At 40.6% G+C, this 23,396-nt stretch overlaps 1 protein-coding gene across 1 annotated transcript in view; it reads left to right on the top strand.

Annotated features, from left to right (window-relative positions):
• The first annotated feature begins 2,845 nt into the window (after nt 1-2,845).
• Nucleotides 2,846-23,396, top strand: part of BAHD1 (bromo adjacent homology domain containing 1) — a 66,401-nt gene continuing 45,850 nt past the window's right edge. Inside the window, exon 1 of the mRNA XM_067557997.1 lies at nt 2,846-2,958. The gene's annotated coding sequence lies outside the window, so the exon portion shown is untranslated. The remainder of the gene's footprint in view (nt 2,959-23,396) is intronic.

Below are 23,396 nucleotides of genomic sequence, written 5' to 3'. Positions count from 1 at the left end.
AAAGTTGCTAATGTTAGGTTACAAAACTGTTTATAAAAGGAGTTTGTGCCAGTGAACCAGTAAGGGGGAATCTTTCTTTGTGCTTCCATTTCTGTGAGAGGTCACGACGACACGACATGGAAAAGGGCCTATTTCCTGCTATCTAATCTCTCAAAGAGGGAGATTATGCCTTTATTTATGCTATAATGACAGTGTAATATACTGGTAATTGGGAAACCAGAAAATGAGTTCCTACAGATGGTGATAGGGCAGCAGGGGTAGTTTGCTATTACACTTCCTATCTTCATATTACTCCACAGCATCCAGGAGTCCATCCCTGCCATGCCTGTCTCCAGATGTTCATGTGACCCAGTTTACAAATATCTGTGTGGTCTTCATTTGTTCTGCTATGCTATGTACCAGGAGAAAAGTAACCTGATCTACACCTTGAATGCGGAGGGAAAACAATGTAAATGGGAAAAGCACTGAAGAACGATGATTATTATTGAAGACTCTGCAATGTAAATACTGGGAAAGGTGGTGTATTGCTGTTGCTAGTAGTGATCATTTATAGGTAAGGCTGAGTTCCCGTTTCTATGCTACTGCCACTTTTCCCAGATGTTTATAACTTTCCTGAACTAATTTTACTTTTCTCTTTCAGCTGAAAAATGAATTTTTATTTTTGGAAAATTTTGACAAAATTGTTCCATCTTTCAGTTAAATTAAGTGTATTTTTCCCTCTTTTGCATTTGATTAATTTATACATTTGAATAGTTAATGATTTGGGGAGGATGCATTTGTAAGGATGCCAGCATATAGGGGATGCCCTCAATTAAGGACATCTTTATTAAAGAATCTATCAGTTATAGCCATCTTACTTTAAGATGTCAGGTAAAAGTGCACTGTTTTGGGGTTTTTTTTTCCAGCACTCGAGAGAGAAAATGGACTACAAAAATTAGCATTGATGTGATATTAAAGTTACAAAATCAAGAACTCACTTTAGGAAATCTAAAAAGTTAAGGTTTTACCACAGTGTTAATTCAGTTATGTTCAGAGGTGTACTTTCTACTGCAATTTACCTTCTGAAATGAAATCCGTATCGTACTACCATGTAACCTATAATCATATATTTTACAGGATATACAAAGTCATTTCAATGGTAGGAATCTTAATGTTGGCTATTTCCTTTATGTGTGAATGCTTGATTTCTCAGCATTAACAGTAATTCTTGCCTTACAAGTATGCCTGTTTATGATTTGCGGTAATCACTGGAGGGGGGTTAGTTTAATAGAATAACTAGAGAAATGAGTGCTTAACAAGTATTGATTTAATCCAGGGGTTTCTATTCTTTCATAGTATGGGGCATACTTAATACAAAGATTGTTATGTGGACTGCCTGTCCTCCCATGTGCACTGACACAGACAGCTCTCCCATTCACAGTCGCACAACATCCCTGTGGCAGCTACAGTTGCTTAAATAGAAAGGCGTTTAATGTATCTTTACCTTTTTAATGTCATTTAGCAGATGGAAAAAAGGAGTCAGAATGTGATCAGACCCCATGCCACGGACCTCCTTTTTGGAATCTGATTTAAGGTACAAGTGTTGATATGAAATCCTCCTCTATTTCAAGTCTGCCTGATAGTAGATTAATACAGCAATTGCTAGTAAATTTTAAACTCAGATCACTTCTAACTGTAATAGATTAGGTAGAGCCCTATCCCAGATCACCAACTGCCAAGCAAAGGCTTTTGCAGAGTGCAGCAGAGGGCTCGTTTAAGGTGGGGAGGAAGTACTGGAGGTTGACTGACAAGTTGAGTCAGTGACCTGAATATGGCAGTTGTGGAGGGGGAGTAGACACAACTAGAGGCTCCATGGAATGTCAGTGACCTGGATATTCATGCTCTGGGGTGGGAAAGGAATGAGGGTGCCGCAGAGAGCTCCTCCAAGGCAAGGGAAATGCTGGCGGGTGGGAGAGTGGCTCTGGAAGCTCGGTAATGGGATTGGAGATGAGGTGTGTGTAGAGTCACAAAGGAGGAGAGTGGGTGGGAGACTGGCGCAGTGACTAGACTAGGGATGGTCTTCAGTGGGTCGGACATGAGTGTGTAGTCAAGGATTTCTGTGGAATGGGGGGTAAAGGACTGGGGGAGGCAGTTTGAAGTGGGAAGAGGGGGCAGGGGAGTGGGGATGGGACAGGATGTAGGGCGCTTGTAGGCAGTTTGGGATAGGAACGGGGGTGTGGTAGGGGGATGCTGAGGGCTCTGGGAGGATACAGGAGAGGGTGGGGGTGCATTGGGGGATATAGCGGGGGTTTGGGATGAGGAAGGGATCCCAGGGGGCTCGCAGACAGCCGGGCTGGGTCAGGGGCTCGCCCGGCGATGCTCTGCAGGGGATGCTGAGGCTCGTATGGGGCTGGCTCCTCCCACGCGCTGGGGCGGTGGTGGCCATGCCGTGGCTGCTGGGAGCCTCCTGCGCTGGGACCCGGTTGAGGTGGGGGGGCGGCTGGCCGGGCTGGGGCGGGTGGTTGGAGCGGGGATTGGCTGGCCGGGGCCCGTGTGATTGGCGGCTGTGGAGAAGCGGCCTGGTGGGGAGGGCGCTGATTGGCTGCGGACGAGGAAGCAGGAAGGAGGACGGAGGGGCTTGCTGCTTTCGGGGAGTTAGAGCCGAGCGGCAGCGGCGGAGGAGCCTCTTGTCCCAGCCGTAGCGGCCGCCTGCTCCCGGCCTGTGTGCGGCGGGCGGAGCCTGATCGCGGCGCCCCGGGGGGGGGGGGCCGACCCCATCCCCATCCCGCAGCCGGGAGCCTCCGGAGGAGGGGGAGGCGGCGGCGGCGGCGGCACTGACGCAGCAGCGTGGAGCCCGGGACTCGGGCGCCCCGGGGGGAGTCCAGCTGCTGGATTCCATCCCGGCCGGGGCCTCCGACTGCCCTGGGCCCCGACGGGCCGGGCCGGGCCGGGCAGGGAGCAGCGCGGGAGAGCGCCCCGGTGAGTCCCACGCGATGGTGCTCGGGCTCCGCCCGCCCCGGGATCCCGCACGACTGAGGCAGTGGCGCTCGGCCGGCTCCGTCTCCCCGGGTAACTTCCATTGCAGAGCGGGGTGATGGGAACAGGTGCCGCCGCGGGGAGGGGACGCAGCTCCCGCCGCCCCCGAAGCCATTCCTGCGGGACGCCCATGGCCAGGGCGCCGGGTCGGGAGGGCGAGGAACTTTCCGCCCGGATCCGGCTGAGGGAAGGCGGGGTACTCCGGCGGGTATCCGAGCCCCCTTTCCCAGGGGAGCCCCCTGCCCAGTGGGGGCGGTCCGTGCTCGGCGGCATAAGGTGGACAGATAATGTGGGGCTGGGTACGGTGGATCCTCTTCCCCGCCCTGCGATCTCCGCATGGGCCCCCGCTCTCCTTCGCGTGTGGCCAGGGTCGGGGCTCAGGCTGCGTCGGCCTCCCACAACTCAGCCACTGTAAGGATCTGTTCCTTAGGACGCTCTGTTCCTCCCGAGCTAGCGAAGCGGGGGCAGGCGGGTCTGTTACCTTTAGGCAGGGAGATGGGGGGTGATCTGACCGCAAAGGGCATCCTGCTCCAGGCTGGCACTTGGGCGAGCTGAAGGACATAATGGGTTGTTCCTGTTTTACCCCGCCCATCACCCTGCTGTCTGAGCGGCTTCCCCCTCCCCAGAGAGCAGAGGAAATGGCCTTTGTGGCAGGTGGGTTGAGCTCTGACTATGACTCCCTGGTATCATCAGAGCCATATCATATCTATGGCCAGGCTGCTTTGCTCTGGGATTAGCTTTAGGTTTAAAGTTATGTAATAAAACAATTAACTTCGAAACTCCAAATGATGTAGAGAAGGGCATGTGATGGGCCCAGGGGCAGCACACAAATGGGGTTTGTGCTCCTTGGTCAGCTATTTTTCCTCCTTTCGTCTGTCTCTTTAAAGTCATAGGAATTTTTTTACGATTTGCTAATTCTGAGAGGACTGCAAAATCTGTGCAGATACTTCTTTTTTGGATATGCCAGACTCGGAGACAGATGTCCTTATTAAAATGGCTGTAAAGGACAAAGACAAACAGAATGCTTGATTCCTAGATGGTGGGCAACTTGACAGGCAATTTGAAACTGGGGAAAAAAACTGGAGAAGTGACTAAGCATTACAGTCTTAAAGGGAAAAATGCTTGAAAACGAATCTTGATGGGTTTTCTCTGGAAAGAGCAAGGCACAGAATAACTTGATATTGATTCAAGTGGAGTGTGTTAGCAAGGGGGGAAAACATAAACTTGAGTTTGTATATCTGGTGGTACATGTGTTTGAAGCAACATCATGTTAAGAAAAACGGAGAAGGAATTTGTTAGGGTAGTGGACTTCTCACAGAGAATGAAAACAAGGCATAATTTGTCTCCCCTCCAGAGAAACGTTTATGGGGATCTGAATGCGATTCCAGGAGGAAATGCCAAATTTTTTATTTGTGAGTACATTGGGTTGAAACACCTAGATAGATGGAGAGCAGACTGTGTGCTCCCTATATCATTTCTTATGCAAGTATAAGGGCTGTTGGTGTTTCATGGTAGTATTTATTTCCAAATATCTTTAATGTAGGATCTAGGGAACTAAATAAATTTTATACTTGAACAGAGGTTTGAAAGGTATACATAATGGTAGGTAGTTAGCTTTGTGTGGTTTATTGTGAGCAGATCGCTCTTGTGTGTGAGCTAAAAATTAGAATAACTGTACTAGGAATAAATGTTCATCAAGCAGTAAGTGATCAAACTTTCTCATAGTATAGACCATGTGTTAATAGAGTGGCTGGACCATTCCTCTGTTTTGAATTAATATTTGGCAACTAAAGCAATAATTTACATACAGTAATATTAGAAGACTATTTATTGCATTTTAACTGATTTGAATATAATAAGGAATTGTTCTGTTTAGGATATATGTGGATTAATTACACGGTTTCCTTTGCTCTTCGCTTTAAACATTCCTCCTCTTCCCCTACACATGCTGTCCACTTGCATGGCTCCCATCCTCCTAGATACACTCTCTCCTGTTGGTGGCTCTCATTGTTGAGAGAAGCTTGTTTCTTTTGTGTAGCAGTGGCTTCTAATAGAGGCAGCTTCACTGGCTCCTTCTTTCCAGCTGCTTCTGCAAGACACAGGAGCCAGCACCATGTGACTGGCCAGATCTCTGTAGACTAGCAAGTGCTCTGTGGACTGTGGTTTGAGAACCAGTGAGCTGGATAAATGGAGATGCTAAAATCCCAGGTTATTCCTATTACAACCCACGGCACCTACAGTGCACCATTGCAACCCAAACTCTTTGAAAAGAGCAACGGATACTTTAAGACAACTTTGAAAATATTAAAATTAGAACGTATTTTGCCTGTATGGCATGTCTTTCTAAAGAAGATAGTAGCCTGCAAACAAGATTTTTGTTAAGAGTACAGATACCCCGATACTTATTCCCCATCTGAAGTCATAATCATCAGGAGCAGATGAACTTTTAAGAGAACAACATTTCTGGGCAGTTGGTACTACAGTTAATTGATCTGTCCATCAATCTGCCACAATTAGAATATGAGAATTCCAGACTACTACCTCTAAGCAGAGCTCAGTGCATCCTGTGATTCTGTGGCTGCAAAGTTGTGCTCCAGAATCTAAGCTTTCATTTTAAAAAATGTAAGTTTCTAGCCCTTATGGTTGTGAAGGACACCTTCCAAAGTGCAAGATGATGCAGTGGGCACTATTCATTTCATTTGAAAGCTAATTATATCTAAAATGCCAGCATTAACTAGTTCACTACTGATCATTTTAGCAGAAATATCCAACTAATGTGCTTATCCCACAATCTGAAATCATTCCCCATGCTTTCCCAAGTGACAGATATCCCAACTCCTCTGCTGAGCTGCCAAAAACTTCAGATTCCTTGACAACTTGTATGATGTAGTTTTTAAACTTCAATATAAAATCACGTTAAACTAATTTTAATTTTTAATTTAGTCGGATGAAATACCTGGAGTGTTGCATTAATTGTTCGTATTCATTTTCATATTTAATTCAGTAAATCCCTCCATTTTTAAATGTAGCTGAAGCAGCCTCTGTTTCCAGGTTGCAGTACTATGAATGCTGCAGAATCCAGAGTCCTTGATGCAAAATTTAGGTTAACCTCACTGAAGTACAGCCTTGCTTATCGGTGTACAATTCAGCTTAAAGACCCAGAGCTCTACTGTTAAAGGAAGAATAATTCGCTGTGGAACTTCATGTTTAGGATCTTATCTGAATGATCCTGTTTGCTATCAACTAAAATAGTTTTACTGAACAATATAGTGTCATTGCCTTAGTGAAATGCTTCTGTGCAATGATGGATTTTGCTATTGATTATAACCAATGACTAAAGTAGTCCCACACTTTAGGATTTGTCTTGGTTGAATCTGTTGTTGATGTTGAAGTTTGATAGGTCCTTTCACTGACGCATGGGGCTCAAGTCTTGGAAAAAAATATGACTTAGCCATCTTCAGATTTCTAGCATTAATGTTGATGTGCCCTCTTGATATAGCAGCGTGGTGGACTGATAATACTGGATTCCTATCTGGGATTTGGTTACTTTCAAAGCTTCTGAGGTTGTGCATCAGTTCATTTAAAGTGGATTACAGTAACTCGTTTTTTTTAAAGTAAAATGTAATTTTTGTCACCTTCAGGTCTCCTGTATGATATCTTTATACTACCTCTATTCATTTTCATTATTAGTCAAAACTGTGGATTCATTTAGTTTTATGTCTTAGCAATAATTGTCATTGTGTAGAGAGAGTATATTGAGAGCAGATTATTCTTGTGCTTGTACAGTATGTGGATATTTTACTGAGAAGGTGATGGATAATGATTTGGGAAATATATACTCTTCAAACATTGACCTGATATACTTCAGTATTAAAACCAAGCTCTTAACAGCAAACCTATCCAAAATAAACAATTGAAAAAATAATTAGAAATCCTAGGCAAACATAGGCATGCAGTACACTGTCATTAAACACAGACCACAAGAAAAGTAGTGTATCTATTGCTGATGATCAGACTTAGTATTCAAAACTTTGAGAATACAATACTCATAGATGTCTAAGTACCGTACACACACACACAGCTCCACACTGATTTTTGCCCCCATCTAATATTCAGCAAGCCACCACAAAACACGTATGGTGGCCAAAAAAAAAAAATGCACCCAAAAAGTCACCCTGGAGAGAGAACCCGAAAAATCGATTGAACTAATTAAGAGTCACAAGTGTTGTCCCGGTGAATAATCAAATGAAAACAGAAGTTCAGAAAAATGGTACAATTAACTTGCAAGTGTACTATAGAAAAATTAATTTAACATACCACAACAAACATTGAAACAAGAAAAACAACAACAAATGCTTAAAATACAAATTGTACATTTTATACCACAGACTATGCCATGATCAGGGATAATATTTTATATGACTATTCAGTAAAAGTGTCCTAGGATTTCCCTCTAAATTCCATGGAATTTCTGAAGAATGTTTTCCTCCGTCATCAAAGCAATGTATTGCTCAACAGCAAGTGAACTGGCTATGATTCACTAATGCCAATATGTATCTTTAGATATTTCCCAAAACTGCTAAGTGTGTTGAACATATTAAAACCTTCGTTTTAGGTGGCATCTTTTATAGAATTCTGTGTAGGCAGTTATTTATAAAGAATGTAAATAGCAAAACATGATTTAGACTGTAAACACTTTTGAGGCAGGGGATATCTTAGAATGTGCATGGTGTTTAACATAATGAATCACCATTCTTAGCTGGGCCAAAAACATGTTATCGTTACAAGTAAATGCGCAAACAATAGCACCCAATCCGTACCTAGTCTGTATGTGCTAATATGAAGGTTAAATCTTAATGGTGGTTTTTAAGTTCATGTTGTGGATCCTCACTATTGAATATGTACTGTTGAGTAAAAAATAAATCTGAAATGGGGAAGGGAGGGTTGAAAGCAAATTTCCTTACAAATGTTACTCATACCACCTTTATTTATTAAGACTGAAATAAAATCAGTTTTTACTGTTTTATTTTCGACAACAAAATAGTCATTTTCACTTTTCATTCTTCCTGCACTACACAAAACTGCAATGTTTGAGTTGCAAACACTTCAGCGAAATGTCTAATTTAAAAATAATTTTTAAAAAATTCTTCCATTGGCATAATAACAAAATATGCTCTTATTTTAAGAAAAAGGATTTTAAGTAAAACCAAAAGCTGAGTATTGATTGGTAGTGTCCATATAGACAGGAGTCAAATTAAATCTAATTCGTTTCAAAATGAGTTCAGGTTTACACCTACTTTTTGTCCCTTTGCCAGTTTTTGTGATTTTTACAATCCCATTTTCCTGTTGCTGTGTGGGGGAAAACCACAAAAATGGGGAAAACATAGTATAAAGGGAAAAGAGTGAAACTGAGTAGACAAAGTGCTTTCAGTTGCCCAAACAAGCTTCCACTCAATCTCAGTTGTAGACACTGTAGGTTTTAAAATCCACATAGAAGTATACTTTAATGACCCTTTAAAGGTTTTGTAAAAAAACTTCCTGAACTAGGGTAGGTGTCCTGCTTTACACAAATTTGTTTAAATAGGGGCTCTTGAAATGAGGAAACATTTTGACAAGTAAAACTAATTCTACCACTTGTGTATCCAACTAATCACTTATTTACAATTACTGTGAAACTTTGATAAAAGGTTCCAGAGGGGTAGCCGTGTTAGTCGGTATACAGCAAAAATGAGAGTCCTGTAGCACAGCCCACAAAAGCTTATGTCTGCAGAAATTAAAATTGTTAGTCTTTAAATTGCTACAAGACTCTCGTTGTTTTTTGATAAAAGGCTACACTGTTTTAGCTAAAACTCTTGAGTTTAAGTGGCACATGCAGATCTCCCCAAATTTTGCATGGGCCCTCTGCTAAGAGCAATAAGCCAAGTTGCACCAGTTTGCTGTATAATTGTCTTTGTAGCTGATGGGAAGGGTGAATGTGTTCTGGCAGCAAGTAGTTGTGGAATTTCAGGACACGTAATGTGCCATAGGTTCAACTGCACTAAACAAGTGCACTTGTCTGTAGCTAGTATGTCATTAGCAGTGAAGTGCAGCTAATAAACACCCATTAAGATGAAAAAGTAGAAACCTATATTTTTATACTCTGGTATGTCAGGATGCAGACTCATCACAGCAGCAGTGCTTCCAGAGACTTACATTTTTAAGGTTGTTGCAACTGACAGGACTAGAAACTTCACTTTCATTATACACTTTTCCCAGCTATGAGTTAACAGATTAACACTGGGGAGAAAATAATTTGCTGTTTTTATCTCTCGATTTCATTAAGCTGGTCAGTTTCACTTTTGCTGTGAAGTGGTTCTGTTCATTTTCATTTTCTGGTTCTCTACACTAATGCAAGGGTGTTTGGGAATTTTTTTTAACCATGTATGCTTTGGTGGCATTTACAGATAGGTACGCTGTTAAATGTTCAGTTATAGGCAGACACACAATTAAATTCAAACAGGTAAATGTTGTGAATGACAGCTAAACAGATTTTGGTCATGGTGTTTAGTATCAGCTGATACCATGCATATGTTTGGTACAACATTGTTATATGCTGGGAGAGCTGGTGTTACATTATTATACGTGATTGGTGTTGGGAAGGATTGGTACATGAATTGGATGACTTGTATATGTTGCAACCTTTTTATACACCAGTTGGAAAGACTAAAATGCAGTGAAGTAGTTCTCTTTACAGGTGTATATGCAAATATTTGGTGTAGCATTGTTTTATTGGGATAAATGCAAGTCTTCCTAGAAATTGCTCTCTATACAGGTAAGCCCCTGGATGGCTAAAGTGGGATAATTTGGGATTTATGACAGCGTTTTATTTCTGAATGTGACACATTATAGCTTTAGTTCAGGGCTGCCAGTTCTCATGTTGTGAGTAGTGTGTGAGTTTTCTCAACTTGGGCTGTGACTTTGTTCCTTGTTTAGCTACAGCTTAATTGTGTGGGTTTTTTTTCCTTTGTGAGCCATGCTATGGTGATGTTTCCTTGCACCCATTGTTAGAGTATTTATTCAAAATATTGCCTTAAATGTTCAAGGGTGTAAGTATGCATCTCCAAAACAAAGTAGGCTGGATTTTTATCAAATAACATCTTGAAAGTTTTTGTAAGCTCTTGTGTATGTGTGACTTAGTGTGTTTTAATTAATCTGAAGTTTTCTTTGAAATTAAAATTGTAGACATTAAATTATGTAAAACCATTTTACTTCACAAATGTATCTTTGTCTAAATCTTATTCTTTAAATGAGACCTTAGAGCTGAAGAAACAAAGATCCACGGGTATATCCAAAGTGTGCTGGCTTCATGGATATCCCATGCATAGCTTTCTATTGTTCTGGGCTGTGGCCCTGAGTCCCTTACTGAAAAGTGTTCCTTAGATGGTCTTCAAGTACAGTGCAATTTTATATAGTGTCTCTTGTACAGACCTTATCTTCAGGTGCTTATAGAATATCTTGTAAATAATACAATTTAACTATAAAGGAGAAGACATTAAGTGCTATAGGCAAGGGAGAAAAGTTAGTCTCAGTTTAGCTGAGTTTGCTCTCAAGTGGGGTTATACAGAAAGAGCTGCTGCAGAAGCACTTGTATCAGCAGCTGCAAGATTATGTGACAGCACTGAGCGGGCTAGTGCTAGAAGCAGGGAACAGAACAGAATGAAAAGTAAGTTTTGTGAGGATGAACCAAGTTTCTGGAGGGCCTTAAAAACAAAGGGTAACTTTAACTAGATCCTGAAATGAATGGAGAGTCAACGGATCTCTCTGAGATTGGCCATGATGTCGTCACTCTTGATTGTAGGTGCCTGAAGTCTGGCAAACTGGGATTTGGGAAGACAATAAATATTTGAGGTGAGAAGAAATGAATATCTCAACAGAGGTAAAGCTGAGGCATTGGGGTCTGCAGGCAATGTTGGAGGTTGGTGGCACGTAGGAAGATAATTATTGTCAGGAATAAAGATTGTTTACAATAGGGCGATGGGCAGCAGCAGACTTTGGCAAGTTGAGGAAGCTATCAGAAGAAAAGGAGTTGACAGTAGTAATGTAGGGAGCAACAGAAGAATGACAATCAAAGAAAAAGGGGTTAAGGGAGAATAGAGTTTTCTTAAGGGACTGGTTATTCCAGAGGACAAGGGAGATGAGAAAATAGTTATGAATTAGGGCAGACAATGTCAAACCTGGGCAATCTTAGATTGAAAGAAGGAAGCAGTTTCCTTACATCTGGCTGGGGTGGGGAGGGCAAGCTGGAGTTGAGTGGGAGGGAGGAGATAATTCTGAAGAGGAAACTAGGATTACCAACATCTCTGGAAATGAGTAGAAATTAGACTTTATGGTCCTGAGGGCATTATTGTAAAGAAAGACATTTATAAGCTCTCCTAATAGATGTAGAAAGAGGCCAGAATTTCACTTGTGGATTGTGGGTCAGTGTTGGTACATTACACCACATGCTGTGAGACTTGTTCAACAGTCATTAGAAATAATTTAAGTGCATAAATAGCAGTTATTTTCAACACCATTAGTATAAATACTGTACCAGTGCTGCATCACTACCTAAGAAAAGCTCTCCACAGCACTAAGCATATATGGCTATGTCTACATTTTGAGATGGGTTGTGTGATTCTCAGCTTGCATATGCATGCTTGTGCTAGCTTTCATCAGAGCTAGCGCGCTAAGAACAGCAGAGTAGCTGATGGTAGCATGGGCAGCAGTGGCACAGACTAGCCACTCCAAGTAGAAATCCATCTGAACCCCATGTGGGTATGTCCTTGGGGTGGCCAACCTGTGTTGCTATTGCCACTGCCCATGCCACTGCAGCTACACTACTGTATTTAGTGCACTAGCTCAGATGAGAGCTAGTCTGACTATGTGAATGAGAGCTGGGAATCACACCCCCTAGCTCACAGGGTAGATGTAGCCTTAATTTATGTCAGCTGTCCTGCTTGAAGCCACTAACCAAGATTAAGAACTATCCTGTCCTGGCCTAAATACAAAAATCCATACAACCGTCTTGGTGGGAATTTCTAAGGTGCCTATTGTTTTGCTATCTGTACAAAAACATAAAAAGTTCAGAGGGCATTTTGGGGTTTATGATGCTAAGCTTACAGCTCACATAGCCATTGCTATATAATAGATCACTTGCCCTTCTTGCTGGGTAGGAGGAGGAGAACAGGCGGGTGCAACTGCTTCCGCGCGTGTCCCCCCCCCCCTCCTCCCCGCCTTTTTTTTTTTTTTTTTTTTTTTTTTTTAACTGTTGATGTGAACTTTTCCCAAATCTTACTGTTTTCTGAATCTCATGCACTGGCCTGTTCAAAACTCCATCTGTCCACTACTATTGGACGTGAATCCAATTTAACTTGCATATGTTTCCAAGGTAACCATCAGAGGCAATTGTAGAAATGGACCCTAGAGTGGAAGGAAAGTGAACACACACAAGCATTTCTACTTCCTAAATACTTGAGCATTATTAAAATCTAGTTAACTGCAGCAACCACGAATAAAACCGTATAGGAGGTGACAGTGAAATGGTCTCTCTTTGAGGGGCCTACATTCTGCATAGATAAAATCTATTCCGTTAAAAAGAGTTAAAGTAACTTGAAGTACTGCCCCTGTCTGTGAGGTCCCTTGCCTATTTTTATGGTCTTACAATTACATTTTTGTATTTTAAGACTTTCTCTCCACTTTTGCTGCATGGAAGAGCCACTAAAACATATCGGGGGGACAGGGGGACACAGTAAAAATGATTAAATGCATGAAGCAACCAATGTAGGATTTTTTCTCTTTTTGGTACTTGTAATAGTAGGCAAAATACTTAGACAGATTAAAGACTTTTAGGTTGGCAGCATCCTTTTAAACCAGTGAAGAGAAAAACAATAGCTTGTTACTACTGCATATCATAGTGTATATATGCACTGTTTTGGAGGGCAATGGCAGTAGTACAATATTACCTGAGAATTAGGAAAGTTATTGAGCATGTGGTACAAGCTTCAGGTATCCCATAACCAATATAACATGCTTTAAGGGAGTATTTTGTACACTGGCTTGAGGATTTCTAGCTGCCTATTGGCTGTGAAACACCAAACTTACTTCATTGATACAGAAGGCAGGGAAGGGCTGCCATTGAGGTCCACAGGCTACTCCCTGGTGAAAAATCCAGCCTCCTGCCACTCCCAATTGCTATGAAAAGGGCAGATGCTGGGATTTTCTGACAGTTTACTATCTTCCTACTTGGGGACTTCATCATTAATAGAAGCCTCTGACTTAATAGGTATCTTACATATTTGAAACACTCTCCTTCGTGACTCCCCCCACCAAAAAAATCTGCTAGAAAGGTGAAGGACTCTGTCTAGTCTCCCAATCCAGAGCCTCCTGGTTGCTGCAAAGAGGGGATGGGTGGGCAAGAGATGATCTTCATTATTTTTCCACCTCCCTCAACTTTGATTGTTTTGTTTCTGCTCCTCAAATAACATTGCTTTCCTCTGCTACTGGTATCTTTTCACAGCAGCAGTATGAAATTGACATGATTCTTGGCAGTTTCTCTGCTGCCTGTTGGTTCCTGAATAGTATCAATGGAACTAACCAATTTTGTTAATATTGCTCTGCTGTTTGGTAAAGCTATATGCAGCATCAGAGACGTTGGAGCTGTCTGCAGGCTCAGGGAGATTGTGCTCAGTTCCTGTTTGAAAGAATTTCCTTCCAAATGTAAAAGCTAGGGAACTATCTTTAAGGAAGAGCTTAAATTCTGTAGAAGTTGCAATTGTAGATTTCCTCTGTGTTCCCAAGATGACTGGATTTTTCAGTCTGTTTATACAGCCGTTAAGCAAAATGTTGATCTTAGAATGTAATAATCATGCTGTTTTAGAACATCAAGTGTCTTCCTTATTTTAAAAGGACACTCAGCTAAAATCAGATTTTAAATATGGTTTTATTAATGTGACAGATTCCTAAAACTGAATATTAAAATTCCAGTTTCTTTGAAAATCTTGCATTGGGATGACAAAACCCAAGAGTAAAGATATCAATGAGAGACAGGTCAGAAGCTCTTTAGTTCAAAGCTTTTTGCTGTGAGGCAGCTGTAGTCCCACGTCAGAGTCTGCAAGCTTGACACTAGGGCAAGCTCTTCACACAGCTCCAAGAATGTGGCCTCCTCATTTAGAAGTTCTGTTCCCATTGCTGATTGTCCCAGGTTTTCATGACACTATAATCTCACCGTTTTGTTTGTTCTGCTGCAGAACCACTGGTCAGCATAGGGAGATTTCACAACTACTACTATTTGCTTCAGCTGTCTGCACTCTTAGTTCATGCAGCCTACATAATTTCCTTAGTAAAGCATTCCACTGCTTTCTCAAGTCCACCAGTTGTCAGTACCTCAGCTCCTAGAAACTTTCAACCAGTTTCTCTGTGGTCAGACAGGGAATTGCAAGTGTCTCCTGCTGCCACTCTGGCTTTGCTCCACATGGCAGCTCCCTCAGCTTCAGGCAATCTTCACTGATCTTCTCTCCAGTCAGTTTTAACAAATTGTCAAAGAACGAGAGACAAAGTACAAGCTACAGTCTGGGCTCCTTTTGAGTTTGCAGCTTTGAGCTGTTTTTGTTTTTGCCTAAGAGGGTCTGTCTTGGTGATCTTGCATTGATGCCCTTGATGCTTTGAGGAATTTCTCTTGCCACGTGGTGAACTGCAGACATTCTACCTCAATGTGTTCTGCATCTCAGTGCATTTTGGTCATGACACCCTCTGTTGCTCAGTCAGCACTCTCAAGGCTTAACATCTTGACTCTCCCATCTGACACTGCAGTTGTCCTTTCCCCCAGTTGATATGGCTATGTTTTTCTTTCGGGTTCTTCTTTTTCAGGATGTCTTTTTCCTCCTTGATGCCTGAGAAGGAAGCCAAGTCAATTCTTGAAGTGTTGATGTGGCCCCAGATTGTCCTTCACAAATGAACACAGTTGCTATATTTTGTTCTTGGGACTCTAATAATATGCACACATCTCATATCTGCAGTGTTGACCAGATTTATTTGACTTCAAGGGGGTGTATCTGAAGGCTCTCTTTTAGAGGCAACCTCAAGATATTTCCATAAATGCTGCCTGTACTGTTCTGAAAGATTTCCCTGAAGAAGCCTGAGTCATGCCCCTTTGTTGGACACCTGAATTTGTTGTTAGCACCACTCCCTGATGGGCACAAATCTAGTTATCCACCAGGATCACCAGATACACTTCTCTGGTTGCTTCATGGTGACGTTGACATCTCCCCTTGATGAAGCTTTACCTCTGCAGAAGTTCTAAAAGTATGAGGAGCCAAGAGACTCTAAATCAGTGGTTCCCAACCCATGGCCCACAGTGTCTTTCAGAGGGGTCTACAGCCTCCCTCCTGTTGGCTTCAGAAGGGAGTCACTGCCTAAGTACCCAGGCATTGCTGGTGCAGGCTCCTTGCTATAGCCTAGGGGAGGGGAGATCAGCGCTCCCCTCCCCTTGGTTGTAGCAGGGAGCACAGCAAAGCGCTCCGCGTGGGCCCGTAGGTGCTGGGGTCCCTGCTGGAGCCAGAGGGTGGGGAGCACTGATCTCCTGTTCCCCTGGCTGCAGAAGGGAGCCACTGTCTGGGGACCCAGGTGGAGCTCATGGTTTTCCTGCTGTAGCCAGGGGGACGGGAGATCCTCCTTGCTGAACTCCTTCCCGCTGGCTGCAGTGGGGGACTGCTGGCTTGTAGTTGCAGGATTGTAAAAGTTATATTTGTGGCCTTCGAGCCAAAAAGGTTGGGAACCACTACTCTAAATAATCCTATCTGTATAGATGCAGCATTATTTGTAGAACCTTGATTTTTTTTTAATGGTGGCAGTGTATATTGACTGCCTATAATTTTTCAGTTTCATGCCTCAGTTGCTTTGAAAGTGACATTGTTTTGACATGATGCAGCTGTCCCAGTTCCAATGCAGGTTGAAGCTCTTGTATCTTTAAGAGCTCCCTGCATCAAGGAAGATGCCTGTGCCTTTTAGGTCAGAAACTGGCATTAACTGGAGCTGGCGTTGATAGCATTATATTAAGGAACATGACATTCATCAAAAGTTGTTCTGTAACAGGTCATAATGCCTCCAACAACAATGGCTCTTCTACTACCACTTGCACCATGCCATTCTGTCTTGTATAGGAACAAGTAGATGAATGTAGAGATAGTAGTACTAATTTCACTGATGAGGACTTAGGCCTGGTCTACACTTACCTGGAAATTTGGCGTCAGTTGACGGGAGTTACGCAAGCTACGCAGAGTAGCTTGCATAACTACCATCGCCTGCTGTAGTTCCGTTCTGCGCAGTGTCTTCACTGCATTGCGCCGATGGGAACTGATCATAAGACTCATCAGAGGCCAAATACATACTCACAGGAGCAGGGAACTGAATAACACAGCAACTTGGCCATAAAGCACTTTGCCTTTTCTGGGTTCTTATGGAAGTCAGTTGTGACAGCAGGGTTTATTAGTCCCTGTCCTGGATTCCTTAAGGTCTAAAATCATTAGGTTATTGGACTGTGATCTCCCTGTGAATAACATAGCTGTGTTCTTGCATCCTTTGCTGATGATCAGATAATGTAGAAGACACCTCTCTCATCATTCTAGATGGAATAATGCCACAATTTAAAACTCATGCTGGTGTAGGACCTTTATATCACACTTGTGCATATGGTCCCATGCATATCACATGTGGAGGTGATGTCTGTGTGATTAAATTTGTCACATGATTACAGTTTATCATGCACTTGTAGCTGCTTCACTGATCCATCTCCCTTGGGACTTATCCTAACATTCCAAAGCCCTGAGCTGCTTCAGATAAACACCATCTTGTCAGTTATCAACCTGCAAGGGAGAAACAGTTCCCTCTGGTTCCTAAAGATGTGGAATTCCCTCCAAATATCCCCTGCTTAAGCCTCGAGCCAATAATATTCCACCCTGCATCAGTGATGGCTTTCTAGACCACACCACTATCATGTTCAAACCAAAATCTTAAATTAAGGTTGCTAAATGCAATTCAAGAGATGACCTACCAGTGAACACACCTTTTAAAAAAAAATCAAAGCTGTTTGCATAAATTTTGACATCAGCTTTAAATCCCTAGTCATGCATGTGTGTGCACACCATTGAACAGAAATCCTCAGTAACTCCCTAAAAAACTTCACACTGCTCCTTTAAGAGAACTCACAATCATTAACCTAAGGGAACAAAAACAGTGATCCCAAAGCTTTCCTTCAGAACTATACCTGAATATTAATACCTTATTTTTATTTGTTCAGAGATTTTTTTTTTAAAGGAGTCTGGCCTTTCTTCCACCTGTACAGGACCAACTAAATCAAGAAATGCTTTGATTAGATTCAGGTATTCTGATTTGTTTTATTGAAAATGTCTTACAACACCTTAGATTTGAAACTTCTTCAAAAAATCATAAACTCTATTTTTTTAATTTAGGTTAAATACTTTTAAAAAAGCCTAAATTTCAAATTTAAAAACCTATATTAAGACCTTATCTTACTGTAACTTATTAAAATAATTTAAATAGAAATTTCAAGCAGTATGTTTGAATTTTTAAAGAAAATTAAACCACTGAACTGCTGAAAGTACTAGCTAAGCACCTTAATCTAGAGTCTGAAATGCTAAACTAGGCTCTTCTGCACAGGCAGAATATTTTCTTCTTAGTTCATTCTATCTGTTCATTTCAATGACTAGTTCATTCAAAATTGCAAAAAGCAGGAAAACTTCTTTTCCTCTTCCAAGCTCTAGATTAAAAACTAAGTGAGAGGATGAGATTTATTGGTTCTAACCACAAACTTGGAGGGAATGGTGACCAGAAACACAATCAGTTAAATTCACTAAGCACAGATAGTGTGTCCATCTGTTAATAATAATTAATAAAAAATAAATCCATTATATTTAAATGCAAAACATATTTTGCTGAACTTTTCTTATAAATCAGCCCCTTTAAGATAGCACTTTAAAAATTGTTTATTAAATAAATCTTTGTGCATTTTAATTTAGCTCATTTTCGTCCAAATGCAGCTTGACAGAAAAATGAGTTTAATTTTTTTTGTCACTTACTAAATAGAAAATTGTGGCTGATGCATTTTTTTTAACAATAAACAATTGTACAAAATAGGACTCTGAATAAATGTAAGTTAAACTATATAATGGCTAAAATGTGTGTAGGTGTAGTGTATTCTCCTGGTTAGTAAGAAATACCAAATTTAGTGTAAAGATTTATATTTAGTTACAAATCAACTTGTTGTAATGGTTACCCACCAATGAGAATTAACTTTTCTGTAGGAAAATAACTAAAGTACAAATGCAAAATGAGATTAAAATGTATTTAAATCAAGGTTTCTTGCTTGTTGATTAAAATCTGTGATTTAAATCACTTTGAGTTAAAACAATCCACCCTGCAGGCACCCGTCACCATTATAAATAAGTACATCCAAATTGCATTATTTTCTTAATGATCAAATTCCATGCAACAATTACTATATGGACATAGAAATCAAATCACCAAACACTGTCTGTTATATTAAAACAGGGGTGTTTGTGTTGCAATGAATGATACATTATATATGATTGATTAATTAAATTTATATATATATATATATATATATAAACAAATATCTTTTAACTATACAGTTAAGAGTCAGATCCCAGTGTCCATGGAAGCTAAGTAGGTTCCTGAAAGAGTAACATAAATGCAGGAACAGAGTTATGGTTGTTGGGTGCTGGTTATTGAGGTTTTGTTTACAGGTGTCTGAATTGCTTGACTTTCATAATTTTTAATGTTTTAATAACAGTTACATAGTAGGCCTACTCTTGAATTGAACTTCGGTCTTTTCTGTTTTGGAATTTCCTCCTGTCTTTTGTAAATCTGACTGATGTAATACCATGCCAGCCATTTCATGTGAAAAAGTGGACTTTCTGCCTGGTTTTGAGGCAGGCTGGGGAGCCATGGTCCAAAGGAGACTTGGCTTCTCAGCCTGCCTAACTCTCCAGCTCCAAACATTTGACAGTGCTGGCACCCTGGCTCCAGCCACCACCCAACCTTCCTCTGCCTATCCATTCTCCTCTTATGCTAAGGTCTTCAGGAGTGGAAATACAATTCCATTGGACTACATACTGTCGTCCAGACCAAGGCTCCTCTCAGTCAGGCTTTAGTAGATCTGCCAGCTGCCAAAGTTGCCTGAATGACAAAACTTGGAGCCTCCCATTCTCCCCTGCTCAATGCTCTGTTCCTCCCAACCCCACCAGGCTACTCCCTAACTCCTAGTGTTTCTGGAAGGCTGTTAACTGCATAGCACTTAAATGTTTAAGTGCTAATTGGTTAGTAATGAAAAATGTAATATCCAGGCAATTAACTGTAATCACTCAGAGCTGGTGTAGATCATCTAATCTGATAGACTGTTAGCTTTTGTTTCAAAACTAAAATTCTAGTGACCTGTTCTATGTACTAGTGGCTGAATTCTAGAATTTATAACTGTTGTCAAATTGGAGGTGGCCATAAAAATCAAAACAATTTTGTGCTTTCTGGCTAATGAGACTATGTATCTTTACCAGGGTGAATTGATTGAAATCAAGGCGATTTAATCATTGATTTAAATCACCAAGAAAATAATAGATTGAAATCAAGTTTCCCACGGATACGTCTTCACATATTTCTTAAACAATGGTGCAAATCTGATCACTAAAATGTGTTCATTTACAACTCAGTACAGCATTTTACAACATCTAGGAGGGTATACTTTGTGTAATTTTTTAGATAACTTGATTTTTATTAATTTAGGAAATAGTACATAATACTCATTACCTGTGTCAAACTGCAGATGCAGCAGCAGTACATTAGGAATGGTAAGAACTAAATCTCTCTCTCACACAATAGCATTTATATTTTTTAAAATAAACCTCAAATGTTACATAAATGTTTCACATTTGCAATTGCAGCAGTCTCCTGAGTTGCCAGTTGATGGCTGTCGTTAAACTTTTTTTTTTTAATTTTCAAATTGTATTAACTCTAACAGACAAGTCATCACAAGACTAAACATACACTGTCCTTATCATTTCTACAACTAGCTCTCATCTTCCCCATTCCCACTGTCATTTTTATTCATAGACTGACACAGAAATACGAGTTTTCCTGCTTTTTCAACTCCCAGTCTATTTCTTAGCTTTGAATGAATAATACCAAACGATGAAAATATTCTCTCTCTGCCTGCAGAGGAAGCTACAGCTGTGAAAAGTTGGCTTAGCAACTGAAGGAACTCTGTTTCAAGGTGCCTGGCTAATGATTTCCACCAATTCAAGGGAGTGACTTTGTTCAAAACATCATCAGTAAACATGTACTGTTTAAATGGTTCCACTCCAGCCCTGACGTTTATTATGACTGCCATAACTGAGGAGTGATTTTTAGATGCCCATTCCATGGCAGCATCACCTTCTTCAGAAGTTAGGCATCTAGCTTTATCTGGGATCAAGAATGTTTGCAAGAAAATGAGGTGAAGTTAGTGCTTGTTCCATTCGCTTCTTTACTGCCTGTGGTTTAACTTTCTGGTGAGGTATTTTTCTTCAATGTCTCTTGAAGTGCCTTCCAAATTTCGACAGCTTCAGCAATGCAGCAACAATTTCTCTGAAGTTTGTTTTAAGGCTATGGGTATAGGCTTCAGTATATTGAGCATATCCTCTACATTCCTCTTTAATCCAATGTTAGATACTTTGGATGAGGTACTTCCATCTATTTTATCATGGTTTTCTTCACAAGGTTTTATGAGAATAGGCCAATTCTTAATAAATTGTTCAAAACAATCAACCAAGAATTCCATTGAACATCTTGAGGGAGAATTAGTTTGGATCCTCCTGCTCCCTTCAGTGAAGCTGAAGCAAAAATGGTTGTTACAGAGGTATTTTGCGACTTCAACAACATTTTCTTTTATTCCTGGAGAAGACTTAAGTCTCTGGCTAAAAGATGCATTAAATGGGCACTGCAGCCGTATGTTATTAAGGAGCATCCTTCTGTTTCTTCTTCTAAGTATCTTCTCATCTTTGACGCGTTTGCCACATTGAGTGAATAATACCAAATGATGAAAATATTCTCTCTCTGTCTTAAGACAGTGTTTTAACTAACTCCTCTGCCTTGGTTGGCCCAGCTCCACCACCACATAAGCATAGAACAACAACAGTCCTATCCAGCCTGTGTCTTTGCACATGTGACTTTATCTGCTGAGAAACAGAAACTGAAAGCCCAGAACTTTCAAGAAGCAAAACTTGGTAGTTAGGCTGGACAGACTAGAGCCATTAATTCATTTTTATGAGACTGTAAGTGTAGGTTTAGCATGTTTGTGATGAGATTTAATTGTAACTGTTATTTTTTTAAATGAGAGAAATTTAGTATTGATTATTTAAAAAAAAAAAAAATCCAATTTAAATTAAAAAAAATCATTGATTTTTATCCACCCAGATCTTTACCCACCATCAACCTTGGTGGGCATCCGTTTAATAATTTATTATTTCTTTTCATAACTTGAACTGTGCTGTGTTGGAGCATACAGACCAAACAGTACCAATGCCAATTTAGGAATAAAAAAGTGTATATTCTATTAAGAAAAACAGAATGAGAAATAGTGAGATACTGCAGCAGCTTCTTGGTGTGGTAATTTTTGGCTGAATGGAGTGTGAAAACAGCTAGAGTTGTGAAATTCTCTGAGGAGCTTCTTCATGCCTGCATTATACACTTTAAACAAATTGTGTGCATGCATCAGAAAACAGGGGTGTTTGTTAAAATAAGGCTTGCATTGGAATTAGCAAGGCAGTTTTGCCTACAGTGACAGCTGAGCTGCCGCATTATTAAACTGTATATACACATGAATATATACACGTGTAGATAATATGTAGAAATTGGTACATCCTCTAGTATTTTAGTCTTAAAAATATGGTATTTAGCCATTTTTTTTCATCTTTATATCTATCATGAATCGGGAGTGTTAGCCTTTGGCTGGAAAGTTCTTTGGCTGGAAAGTGGTAGCTGATGGCAAGAACTGTGTTGCAGTGTGGTGTAGAGGACTACTGTCACTACTTAACAGGTCCCAAAAACTGTGACCTAGGGAAGTTATACCTGGTTTCACGTAAGACCCAGCGTGAGAAGCCTGTGATATGACATCTCAGAAAAAATAATATTCCATTATTTTTTGCATTTCTCTTGTCATGTGAAATGAAAATCAATTGTCAGTTTGTTTTGTTTTAGGTCACTTTTACTTTTAGGAGTTCAGTGCTGCTGCTTGAGTTGCAAACATCAAAGGGAAAATGTATGTTTGGTTAAGATGTTTCTGGTGAAATTAAAAAACTGGCAGCACTTCTATTGATTTTAAGTTCTATAAAAGCTTTTTTGAATAATGTGAATTCTGGACTGGAATTGAGATGATAGGTTTTTGAAAGTGCAGAGTTATTCAGGAGACAGATGAAAAGGTGTGCTGATTTTCTTTAATTTTTGGGCAGTGGTATGGAGTAACTATGGTATTTCAGGTGATTTGGGTGATGGAAAGAAAAGAATAGAAAAAAATAAAGCAAATATTGACTGTTTCCTTGAGCAATAGCTGTTACTTTGCTCATTAGAGAGAATAGTTTACCTGAACTTGTAAATAATGCATTTTGAAATCCTACGGAGAGCATCAATCTATTGCCTCCTAGACCAGTTGCTGTTTCAAATGTAGATAAGGGTTTAGGGCTATATTTGGAAAATATTGTGTCATTAATTAAGAAAGTGACAGTGGGAATCCTGTTTTCCAGCCAAAGGGTGATACATGCCCACTGAGTACAGCTGGGTGTAATGTTTCAGATGAATAGTTGACCTACCAAAAATGCAGTTTCAGGGTTAACTGAGACTGTTTGGTCAATTTGTGTCAAATTTCCAGTCTCGACCAAAAAATATTTTTTTGGACTAAATTCCCAAGGGAACTTAGGTGCCATTTAAAAAAACATTGGAAAAGGAGGTAGTGGTGCTGCCCTCTTTATACGTGTGGCTAGATTACTTGGCTAGGATTCTGGTGATGTAGGTTCAAGTCCCCGCTCTGCCTGATTCAGAGCAGGGAGTTGAATTTATCTCTCCCACACTGCAGATGAGTGCCCCAGTCTCTGGCTATGGGCTGTTCTGGGGTGGATCTCTCTGTTTCTCCTTTTTGACACTGTTCCATTTTGTGTAAATAAATATTAAGTGAAGCAGCGAAAAATACTAGCAAAAAATAAAAAGGGTAACACAGTGCTAATTTAGATCTGAGAATCTAACCTACAATATTTTCACCCTTTAAAAGTGTTAGAGATGAGCAACCCTACCCTCACCTATTCATC

This window comes from Emydura macquarii, unplaced genomic scaffold, assembly GCF_026122565.2.
Source record: "Emydura macquarii macquarii isolate MOO-44397 ecotype Brisbane River unplaced genomic scaffold, CSIRO-AGI_Emac_v2 contig_1876, whole genome shotgun sequence".
In the NCBI taxonomy this organism is placed as follows: domain Eukaryota; kingdom Metazoa; phylum Chordata; order Testudines; family Chelidae; genus Emydura; species Emydura macquarii.
Note: the sequence above shows the minus strand (reverse complement) of the source record. Positions and strands in the feature narration are given on the sequence as shown.